Below are 9,324 nucleotides of genomic sequence, written 5' to 3' on the forward strand. Positions count from 1 at the left end.
ATGGAAACCTCCTTCTTCAGTTGGGTTGGGGGTTATAATCAAGAATTCAGCAGGTGATTTCCACAGCAGCTCTGCCTCTACTATCGCCTGCGGTACAGCGGCCGAGGCCGAGGCATCAGCTATCCTCCTTGCGGTCTCCCTTGTTGTATCCAACAATCTGAAGAAGGTTCATGTAGAATCAGACGCTAAAGAAGTTATTAGTGATTTAAGAAGTGTGGGTCGGGAGAAGAATTGGAGAACATACCAAATTCTGGAGAAGATTAGGAGGAAAGCTGAGAGCTTTGAAGATTTCAAATGGGATTGGATCCCCCGTGAAGTGAATTTGGCTGCCCACATTGCAGTTACGCTTGCCAATAGGTTGGTGGGTCCTCTGAGATGGGCTAACCAGCCACCACCTTCCTTCACCTTGGTTCTAAGGAATGATGGCCTGCCTTGCCCACCCATGGCGGAGTGGTGACCGGAGTGGCTCCCGTACTTTTGAATTTCTTTTCCGTCTGTTGGTTCATTTCCTTTTCCTAGTTCCTGGACTGGATCTAGATGGAGATTAACTTTCTTTATTTGGTTGTATCTCTCCTGGCCTGTTAAGCTTTGCTGGGTCTTTGGGCTTGTCCCCTAATGAAGTCTATTCATTAACCAAAAAAAAAACCTTTACAGATTCTAGCTATTAGCTGTTAATTAATTGCAGGCGCCGCTGTCCTTTGCATGAATCCTACATGGTTTTTACAATTAAAAACATGTGTTGAAATGTTAGTGAACATATATGTTGGATTCAGTAAGCAACATGTACAATAAAAATGGCCAAGTCCATTCATGTGGACTAAATCTTTTCAGTTACGTACAATGTCAAAGAGAGATTTCTTTGATCAAAAATCTTGTTACCACCTCCATTATGTTCTGGCCACAAAACTTGTCATGGTATATACATATTTCAATATCTGATTGCTTTTGAAAACACACAACTCAAACCTTCCAAGCATTCTACTACAAAACCTTGCCATGAAACCACCTATATGCTCATTTCAATGGCTTGTACTTATTTCTCTAATAGTCTCAACAACATCTTCTTTCAACATTCCAAGGTTGAGTGTAACTAGAGGAGCACGTATTGCTAAAGCTTTGCCTGCATTTAACCCGTATGAGTTAGAAACATTTACTATACCCAGACACTTGATCATTTCAACTTTAGGCATGATATATAGCTTCGCTACATTTCAGCAAAGATACTTGATCAATTTCAAGCACTGCAGTGGCTCGAATATTAGTGCACCAATATTTGCTTACCTTGGTGCAGAAGAACCGGTGGACAGAGGTCTACCTTTCATTGGGTTTTTACAGGTGTGTCTCTCTATATATATATAGGACCCTTCTAGTGAGGGATCCCTTTTTTCGGTCTTTTCTAGGAATAGGACATTAGACAAACTTTCCGATCATATTTTTGCATCTCAACCATTTAGTTTTTAGGTCCTAATGTGTAGATCACTTCTGCAAATTTTCAGCCAAATTAATTATTGTTACGGCATTCAAAATGGCGATTTAAGATTATAAGTATGAACGGTTCAAGTTTGACAGATTTGGTTCATCCGTTGATTTAATCTGGTTTGATACCTTAATGATCACCGATTTTGCTGAAAATTTGCAAAAATGATCTGTACATTAAGACCTAAAAGCTGAATGGTTGAGATGCCAAAATGTTATCGAAAAGTTGGTCTAATGCCCTATCCCTAGAAAAACAAAAAAAAAGGGATCCCTTAATGGAAGGGCCCTCATATATATATATATATATATATATATATATATATATATTTTCTTAGGTAAGGATATTGAAACCGTCCCTTCCAGTAGTATTGCTGCTGTCTTCAATTTTTATTTCAATTCAATTAAGAGAAGCTTATGGAACAGATTTTCAGTTTTTGGCCACTTTTGATCACATATTCACATCTTAACCGTTTAGTTTTTAGGTCCTAATGTATAGATCACTTCTGCAAATTTTCAGCCAAATTGATGATCGTTAAGGCATTCAAAACTGTAATTTATACGAACGAACGAAATTTGTCAAACCGGAACCGTTCGTGTTCATTGTTGTAAATTGTAGTTTTGAATGCCTTAATGATCATCCATTTGGTTTTCTTGTTCAATTTAGTCCCTTGGGGTCGACATCGTCTGAGCGCTAGTACTATTTGGAGCCAATGTATATGGTGGCAACTCAATAAGATGCTCCACCAATATATCTAGTCACTACAATCTGTGGCGGTATCGATGGAGCTTCCACCAACAACACTCTTGCCAAAATATTTGCAGGTCTTGTTGCTTACGAAGGAATCAAGTCATGCTATGTCAACGATGATCAGCCTGGAAATGATGACGGCCACGAGACAGCTCAGGGATGAGGGATGGTAGGTAATTGTATACACTTCATTTATCATCAATGTTTTAAAATGCGTAGGCGTAACCAAGGCGTTTTTGGGAGAACCTTGCAGCCTTGAGGCATAAGGCTTAAGTCTTACGATATAAGTAATTTTTATATATAATTATACACACATACATAAAGAGAAAAGAATAATTAATACATAAAAATCAACAAATATGTTTAGATATATATTAGATTCAAAATTCAAACTCAATGCATATCAGATTGTACTCACCAATTCAAACTCAACTTTTATATATATGTGTGTGTGTGTCGCCCGACATATATATTGAAGATCATATTCCGAATATTTGGAAGATAATTAAGAAAAGGGTCATCAAATCATGGAAGCCTTGTTGGTACACAAAATTTTTGGATAGAGATACTAGCTAACGTAAGCTTCTCTCCTTCCATATTTGAGAAGTAGGAACGCGAAGTTTTGAGTTGTTGAAGAGGCAGGAGGTGGGTGACGTGCAAAAGAAGACATTTCAATGCCAAGTAAGAGTTTGCTAGTATAAGTCTTTTTTCTTGGTCTCATTGCTAGTATAAGTCAATGAGATTTTTGTGTTATTAAAAAAAAAGGAAAAAAAAAATTTTGGGTGTTCGCACAAAATGCCTTATGACGCACCTCTACGCCTCAGCAGCAAAACTGACTCTTTTTCATCAATGCCTCCGGCTTTTTGAGCCTCAAGAGGCGCGCCTTTTAATTAATTATTTATCATACATGTCACTTTTGCTTAACTAATAACCAAAAAACAATAATTTCATGACAGGTAATCAAAGATTCTTGTTGAGAGCTTTCTTAGTTATCAAAGCAAATATGGACAGCTAGATAGATTTCACCAGAAGCTAGCCCAAGCTATACGTACAAAACCCAAAGTTGGTGAACGTTTGTTCTGAATTTCCAGGTTTCAAAATCCCAATCTGATAATTTACGTGTGGTTATAATGTGCGTAGAACTGATCTACCAATTGGGTTTGACATGTGTATTTAGCGATGTAGTGAGATGGTGATGCCCATAGGCAATGGTGACAACACAATGTTACCTCCTGATCCTTTCGATCTAAAAGTGTATATAGCTGAGTGCAAGGCACTATATGGTGTCCCTCGCCCTCATTGAGCCACTACCTACTCTGGAGGACGTGTATGTACTAATTTTCAAGTTTTGAAACCAATCATTTTATGGAAGTACTTTGATGGTTTCTAATGATAACAAAATTATGCCAAACAGGATATGAGACTGGCTCTTCATAGGTTTGGTAGCAACATCTTTTCCAATGGTTTGAGAGATCCTTACGGTAGTGGCGGGTACATATATGAGAATGACTACATAAACAAAAGACTCATTTCTCAATATATTCATTATCATTATTCTATTTAGTAATTTGTTTTTGCACTTTCATCACAGAGTGTGGCACAACATATCAGATACTGTCCTCGCCGTTACTACAAAGAATGGTAAGAAAACCGTGGAGCATATGCTTTCCTAGTTTAACTGGGTCAATAGCTAACCTAGTGAGTTCTTAAAGAACAAATTTACCATCCTCAAATTAAAAGCCAAACCATGGGATGATTGTAAACACTTCAAAGGTGTTAGGTTCGACAACGTCACTAATTGACCAGCACATATCGTCTAGCTAAGTCTGTCTCTAACAACACTTATTCATAAGATTACCATGTGGTTTAAATCTATGATGAATGCGCTAACTATGGATATGATGCGGGAAATAGACTGATTTTATATCACCCTTCAATTCGAATGAGCAAAACCAATGTCTCCTTGCATTATATGGATTCCATATATACATGATCTGGATGTGAATGAGTCGAATTACTTATCCCTCGGTTTATTAGTGAACTATCTCTAGGGATTGTGAAAGAAGTTCCACTAGAAATATTCTTGCGAACTATCTCTTATGTGCATTATATAGATATAAACGTTATTGCTTTATGTTAATGAAAACGAAAATTTACTTTGCAGGGTCTCATTGCTTGGATATACTTCGTGCAAACCACACTATGGATCCAGCCTGGTTGGTTAATCAGCGTAAAATAGAAGTCAAGATCATCAAAGGGTAGATGATGAAGTACTATGCTGACCAGGGCCGGCCCTGTGAGTTTGGAGGCTCAAGGTGAAAAAAAAATTTGAGGCCCAACAAATTCAACAATTGAATCCCTAAAGATGTGGTGATGTGGGTGGTGGACGACGGCGGTTGGCGGTTTTGGACTGGAGGAGTGCTGCTAGTACGGTGTTTTGGAGACAAGTAAAATTGTAAATCTTATTGCTTGCAAAGATTTGAAAGCTCCTGCAACCATCAAAATGAAAACCCACAACAGTTATATAAATGAAGACAAGTAAAACACAAAGCAAAAGGAAAGAGATCCTACAAAACAGAGTCAGTAACTCAGTACCACAAACTTGACAAGCAAAATTAAACAAAAACAAAACAGGATGTGATAAACAAAAAGTAAAAGAAAAGAAGCAAAGCATGTCGTCGCTGGCCAATTTCCAGGGCGGCGGCAGAGGCGGAGGAAGAGCTCTGCGGCACAGAGAAGAGAAAAGGCGGTGCTTGACGTAGGAGGCGAGGACTCTGGGCCGATGAGGAGGAGGAACTCGGGGCTGGAGAAGCCCATGGAGGTGAGGAAATGGATGGTGGATTTGAGGTCGGGAAGGGAGGCGAAGACGATGAGAGGGCGCTATGGGTGCCCAAATCAGATCTTGTCCTACTAGGCGTTGGCGCGTGGGTTGCTGCCGGATGTCAAGGAGGCTGCGTTGAACTCGTTAGAGGTCAGTGAGGTTCGTGGTGGTGGAGGTGAGTCACGGTGGTGACCGGAAGTGGGTGTCGGAGGAGAGAGAAACACAGATCTAGTTTCTCTGTCCTCCTTTAAACCAAAACAAGAGGCAGGAGATGAGAGAGAGGGAGGCGGAGAAGAGAGAGACGTGCAAAGCTTGGAGGTGTTGGGCGAGAGCAGTGAGCAGGGTAGGTGGAGGAGATGAGAGACAGAGAGGTGGAGAAGAGAGAGAGAGAGAGATTTAGGTCTGTCAAGTGGGAGGAGACCTCTTGGAATCGAGTAGAGGAGAAGAATAAGTGAATAACCTAACTTATTTCACAAAGCGTCCTCACTCCGCGTCTTTTATTTTTTATTTTTAAATTGCAGGCCAACATAAATTTTTTTTTGAGGCCCTAGGCCTGGGCCTGCTTCGCCTAGGCTCTGGGCCGGCACTAATGCTGACCTTCACGCATTCAAATAACAGATTTCACTTCAGATTGAGAAAAAACAAAAAATACCGCTTTAAACAATAAAGGCACAGAAGAGTTTAAGATGATGAATGACTATGAAGGATGTTAGTGGAAATTGGTGTTTGGTGAGTGTAGTAAACAACATAAGTTTGTAGGATAAGTAATTGAAATTTATGGCCGAAGTCTAGATTGGGAGCCCCATCTTTCAGACAAAATTGTAGTTCACACATAATAAGGAATAATAGTGTATGGGCAAGAACCTTATATGGTAATCGACTGATTACGATTACTATAATAGGAAACTTCTGCTTCACTTTTTTTTTAATTAATATTATCATGTTTTAGAGAAATGGGAATTAAGAGGAAATTGCTATGTATTCTCATTGATAATAGGGGCCTCTTTATATAGAGGATTACAATGCATTGAATTCGAATCATACAAGGAAAGGTAATCATACATTGAATAGGAATATCTAGATCCTTCTAATTAAATCCTATTACCACTAGGTCAAGTAACCTAGAGTTTGGGCCAGACACACAAATAGGGATTTACTTGAACACTCCCTCTTGTGTCGCCCAAACGTAGTGCTTCTCTCGTTGCCTCGCTTAAAACCTTGCCGAGTAACAAAAACCTAGTGAGACAAAAATAACCTCGGTCGAAGGGGAAAAAGAGCACAAAACACCCTTCATGTTTCGAGACCATACATGTAGATATCTGCCCCTGACAACTACGGTCATTGAAGTTCGGATGACTTCCGCAAACGATGCTACCAACATGTTTCTCGAAAGTGGAATTTAGGCAATGACTTAGTGAGCAAGTCTGCCATATTGTCCTCAGATCGAACCTAGTTCACTTTGATCTTGAGGAGAGTTTGTTGTTGCCGATTATGCTTGTTGTTGTCGCTTTTGATGTAGCCTTACTTCATTTGTTCAAAACAAGCAGCATTATCCTAAATGCTCGTAGGCTCATCTGTGGTAGACTTCAAACCATAATAGTTCGAACATGCGTAATCATGGATCCAATCCATAAACATTCACGAACTATTTCGTGAAGAGCAATAATCTCTGCATGGTTCGAAGATATAGCGACTAGGGTCTATTTCTGTAGACCTCCAAGATATCACGGTGTTTACCCATGGTGAACACTTAACCAATTTGGGAATGACCTTTGTATGGGTCAGAGAGATACTTAAGATCTGCAAAACATTTCAAAACACATGTCGTTTTGGGATGGGGATAGAGGACTCAGGCCAGTATTGGCGGCGATCCTGGTGTGTGATGGGTCTGAATCCATCATCTCTCTGTAGGGATAGAACAAGCCCATATCAATCGTACATCTCAAGTACTGAAAGATATCTTTTACACCAAACCAATGGTGTCGCGTTGGCGCAAAGCTATATCTAGCTAACAAGTTCATTGCAAATGAGATGTTCGGTCTTGTTCATTTAGCTAAGTACAATAATGCGCCTATTGTACTTAAGTAAGACACTCTTGCCTCTAGCACATCTTTGTTATCATCCTTCAGACGAAGAGGATCCTTTTCAGGATCAAGACTAGGAACGATCATGGGGTGCTTGCAGTTTTGACCTTGTCAAAATGCCTAAGCATCTATCAACACGATGCTCAAGTTCCAAACCAAGACATAATCGTGTTCTCCCAAAATCCTTCATCTCAAACTCGGATTTCAAGTGTTCAGCGGTTTTCCCTTAACTTTTTAAGGGCTTCCAATGAAGATCATGTCCAACATGAACTGCGATAAAATCAGAAACTTATTATGGAAACGCGTGGGCATATCCCTTCCCAATCAAGTAGTCACTATAGTGAGCATTTCAATCTTATTGCAAACGCGCTCCGTGGTCTAGAGCCACTTGACTTGGGTAAATGAAGTTCACCATGAACCTTCATGTATGTTCCGTATCTAGATCCCCATAGAGATACGTGGTAACCACATTTGTAAGCTGCATTATCAGTTATTCGGAAACTACCAAACTGATAGGGTAGTGGAGTGCAATGACATCCATTACGAGAGAATATGTCTCATCGTAGTCGATTCCAGGGCGTTTTGTGAGAATCCTTGCGTCATAAGGCGAGAGGCGAGATTGCCATCTCTTTTTCTCATCACGCTTTCTAACAAAGACACATTAGTCAATAGGTTTTATGTTAGGAGGTGTTGGCATCACTGGCTCAAAAACCTTCCTCTTCGTTAGAGAATCCATCTTAACCTGGATCACATATTTCCATTTAGGCCAAATCTCTCTACGTCGGCATTCATTCATCAACGAAGCATGGTTCGATATCATCTAACTCATCAAACTTATGATCAATGAAATGCGCAACTACATCATCAGTTATGATGGAGTTTCTATCACACGTCTCATGTACACTAGTGTAATTTTCATAGAGCTCTATATTCTCAAGAATAGGTTCTGATGTTGAGGCGTCCCCCAAAGATAACTATAACCCGGAAGATTCTCATGAGATGGATTTTGAGTGTAGATGATCAAAGGATTGAAATGTGCCAAAGTATCCTTTGAACCCACGGGCCTCCCACGCATCCTAGCTGGGGCCATGGCCTATAACACCAGAATGCCACTCTATTTGGCGTTGGCACCATGCCTACCTCCGTGTAGGGTGGCGCTACGTCTTCTCGTAGGGACGTACTTCCTTACAGGCATATTTGCAGCAGATGTGTGATCTCGTCACTTTAGTAGGGATCGAGATGAGACATAGTGGGGACAAGCCATGACAATTCATGTCGTTCCTGCTGAACATTCATGTTCTTATCTCCCCCTAATGACGGAAAGACTGTCTCATCAAAGACTGTCTCCTTTTGTTGAATCTTTAGTAGCCCCTTTGGGATATGTATCCCGTAAGTACGTAAGATGAATCAAGCTACGAACTTGTCCGCGAGCTCCTTGAAATTCCCTACAGAACGGGCCGACAGTTCGTAGAACCAACTCAAAGCTTCCCCTGACAACATCTCCTGGAACATATTACAACACACCTCATCTGTGTACCCTTTGGCGCTAGTTTGTGAGCGGAAAGCCTGTAGGTGCTGGTACGGGTTCCCAACTCCTGTATGGTAAATCTTTAGTGGCTTTGATATGTCTGTTCAAATGGCGCCTCTAACCTGTTGGGTAAAAGGACCCGGACGGTCCTCGTAAGTGGTCAGGGGTCGCCAGGTGTCCCTATTCTCTGCCGCCTCTACCCTTGCCTGCAGGGCATGCAAGGAGTTGCTCATTTGTAAGAGTAATGCCGTATTTGGATCAGTTACCAGTGGGTCATTTTGAGCTGGCTGTGGTAATGGTGGTGGTGGAAAATGCCTCAAGCTTTCCGGGAACAAGTCCACCGATACCTGGATCATCCGGTGACCACTTTCCGTAGATGGGGTTGGAGCGAGGCCGGTGTCTCCAGTTATTGGGGTAGCATTTACATCTGTTGCTACCTGGGATGCTCTAGCTAAAGCTTGGGTGAGTGCCTCATTATGTTGGTGCCTTTTGTCCAGTGCTCGGGCCAGCGCAGTGCTTTCATCTTCCAGCTCCTGCAGTCTCTGTTGCGAAAGGAGGTTTGTTTCCCTATCGATTCTCTATTGTTCCCGATCGATCCTGACTTGTTCCCGAAAGGCTGCGATCTCTGCTCGCATAGACTCCAACTCTGATACCGGGGCCACTTGGT

At 41.1% G+C, this 9,324-nt stretch overlaps 1 pseudogene; it reads left to right on the forward strand.

Moving 5' to 3' along the window:
- The first annotated feature begins 2,256 nt into the window (after positions 1-2,256).
- LOC112163816 lies at positions 2,257-9,033 on the forward strand (annotated as a pseudogene).
- Positions 9,034-9,324: the final 291 nt, after the last annotated feature.

The sequence above is a fragment of the Rosa chinensis genome, chromosome 5 (assembly GCF_002994745.2).
Source record: "Rosa chinensis cultivar Old Blush chromosome 5, RchiOBHm-V2, whole genome shotgun sequence".
In the NCBI taxonomy this organism is placed as follows: Eukaryota; Viridiplantae; Streptophyta; class Magnoliopsida; order Rosales; family Rosaceae; genus Rosa; species Rosa chinensis.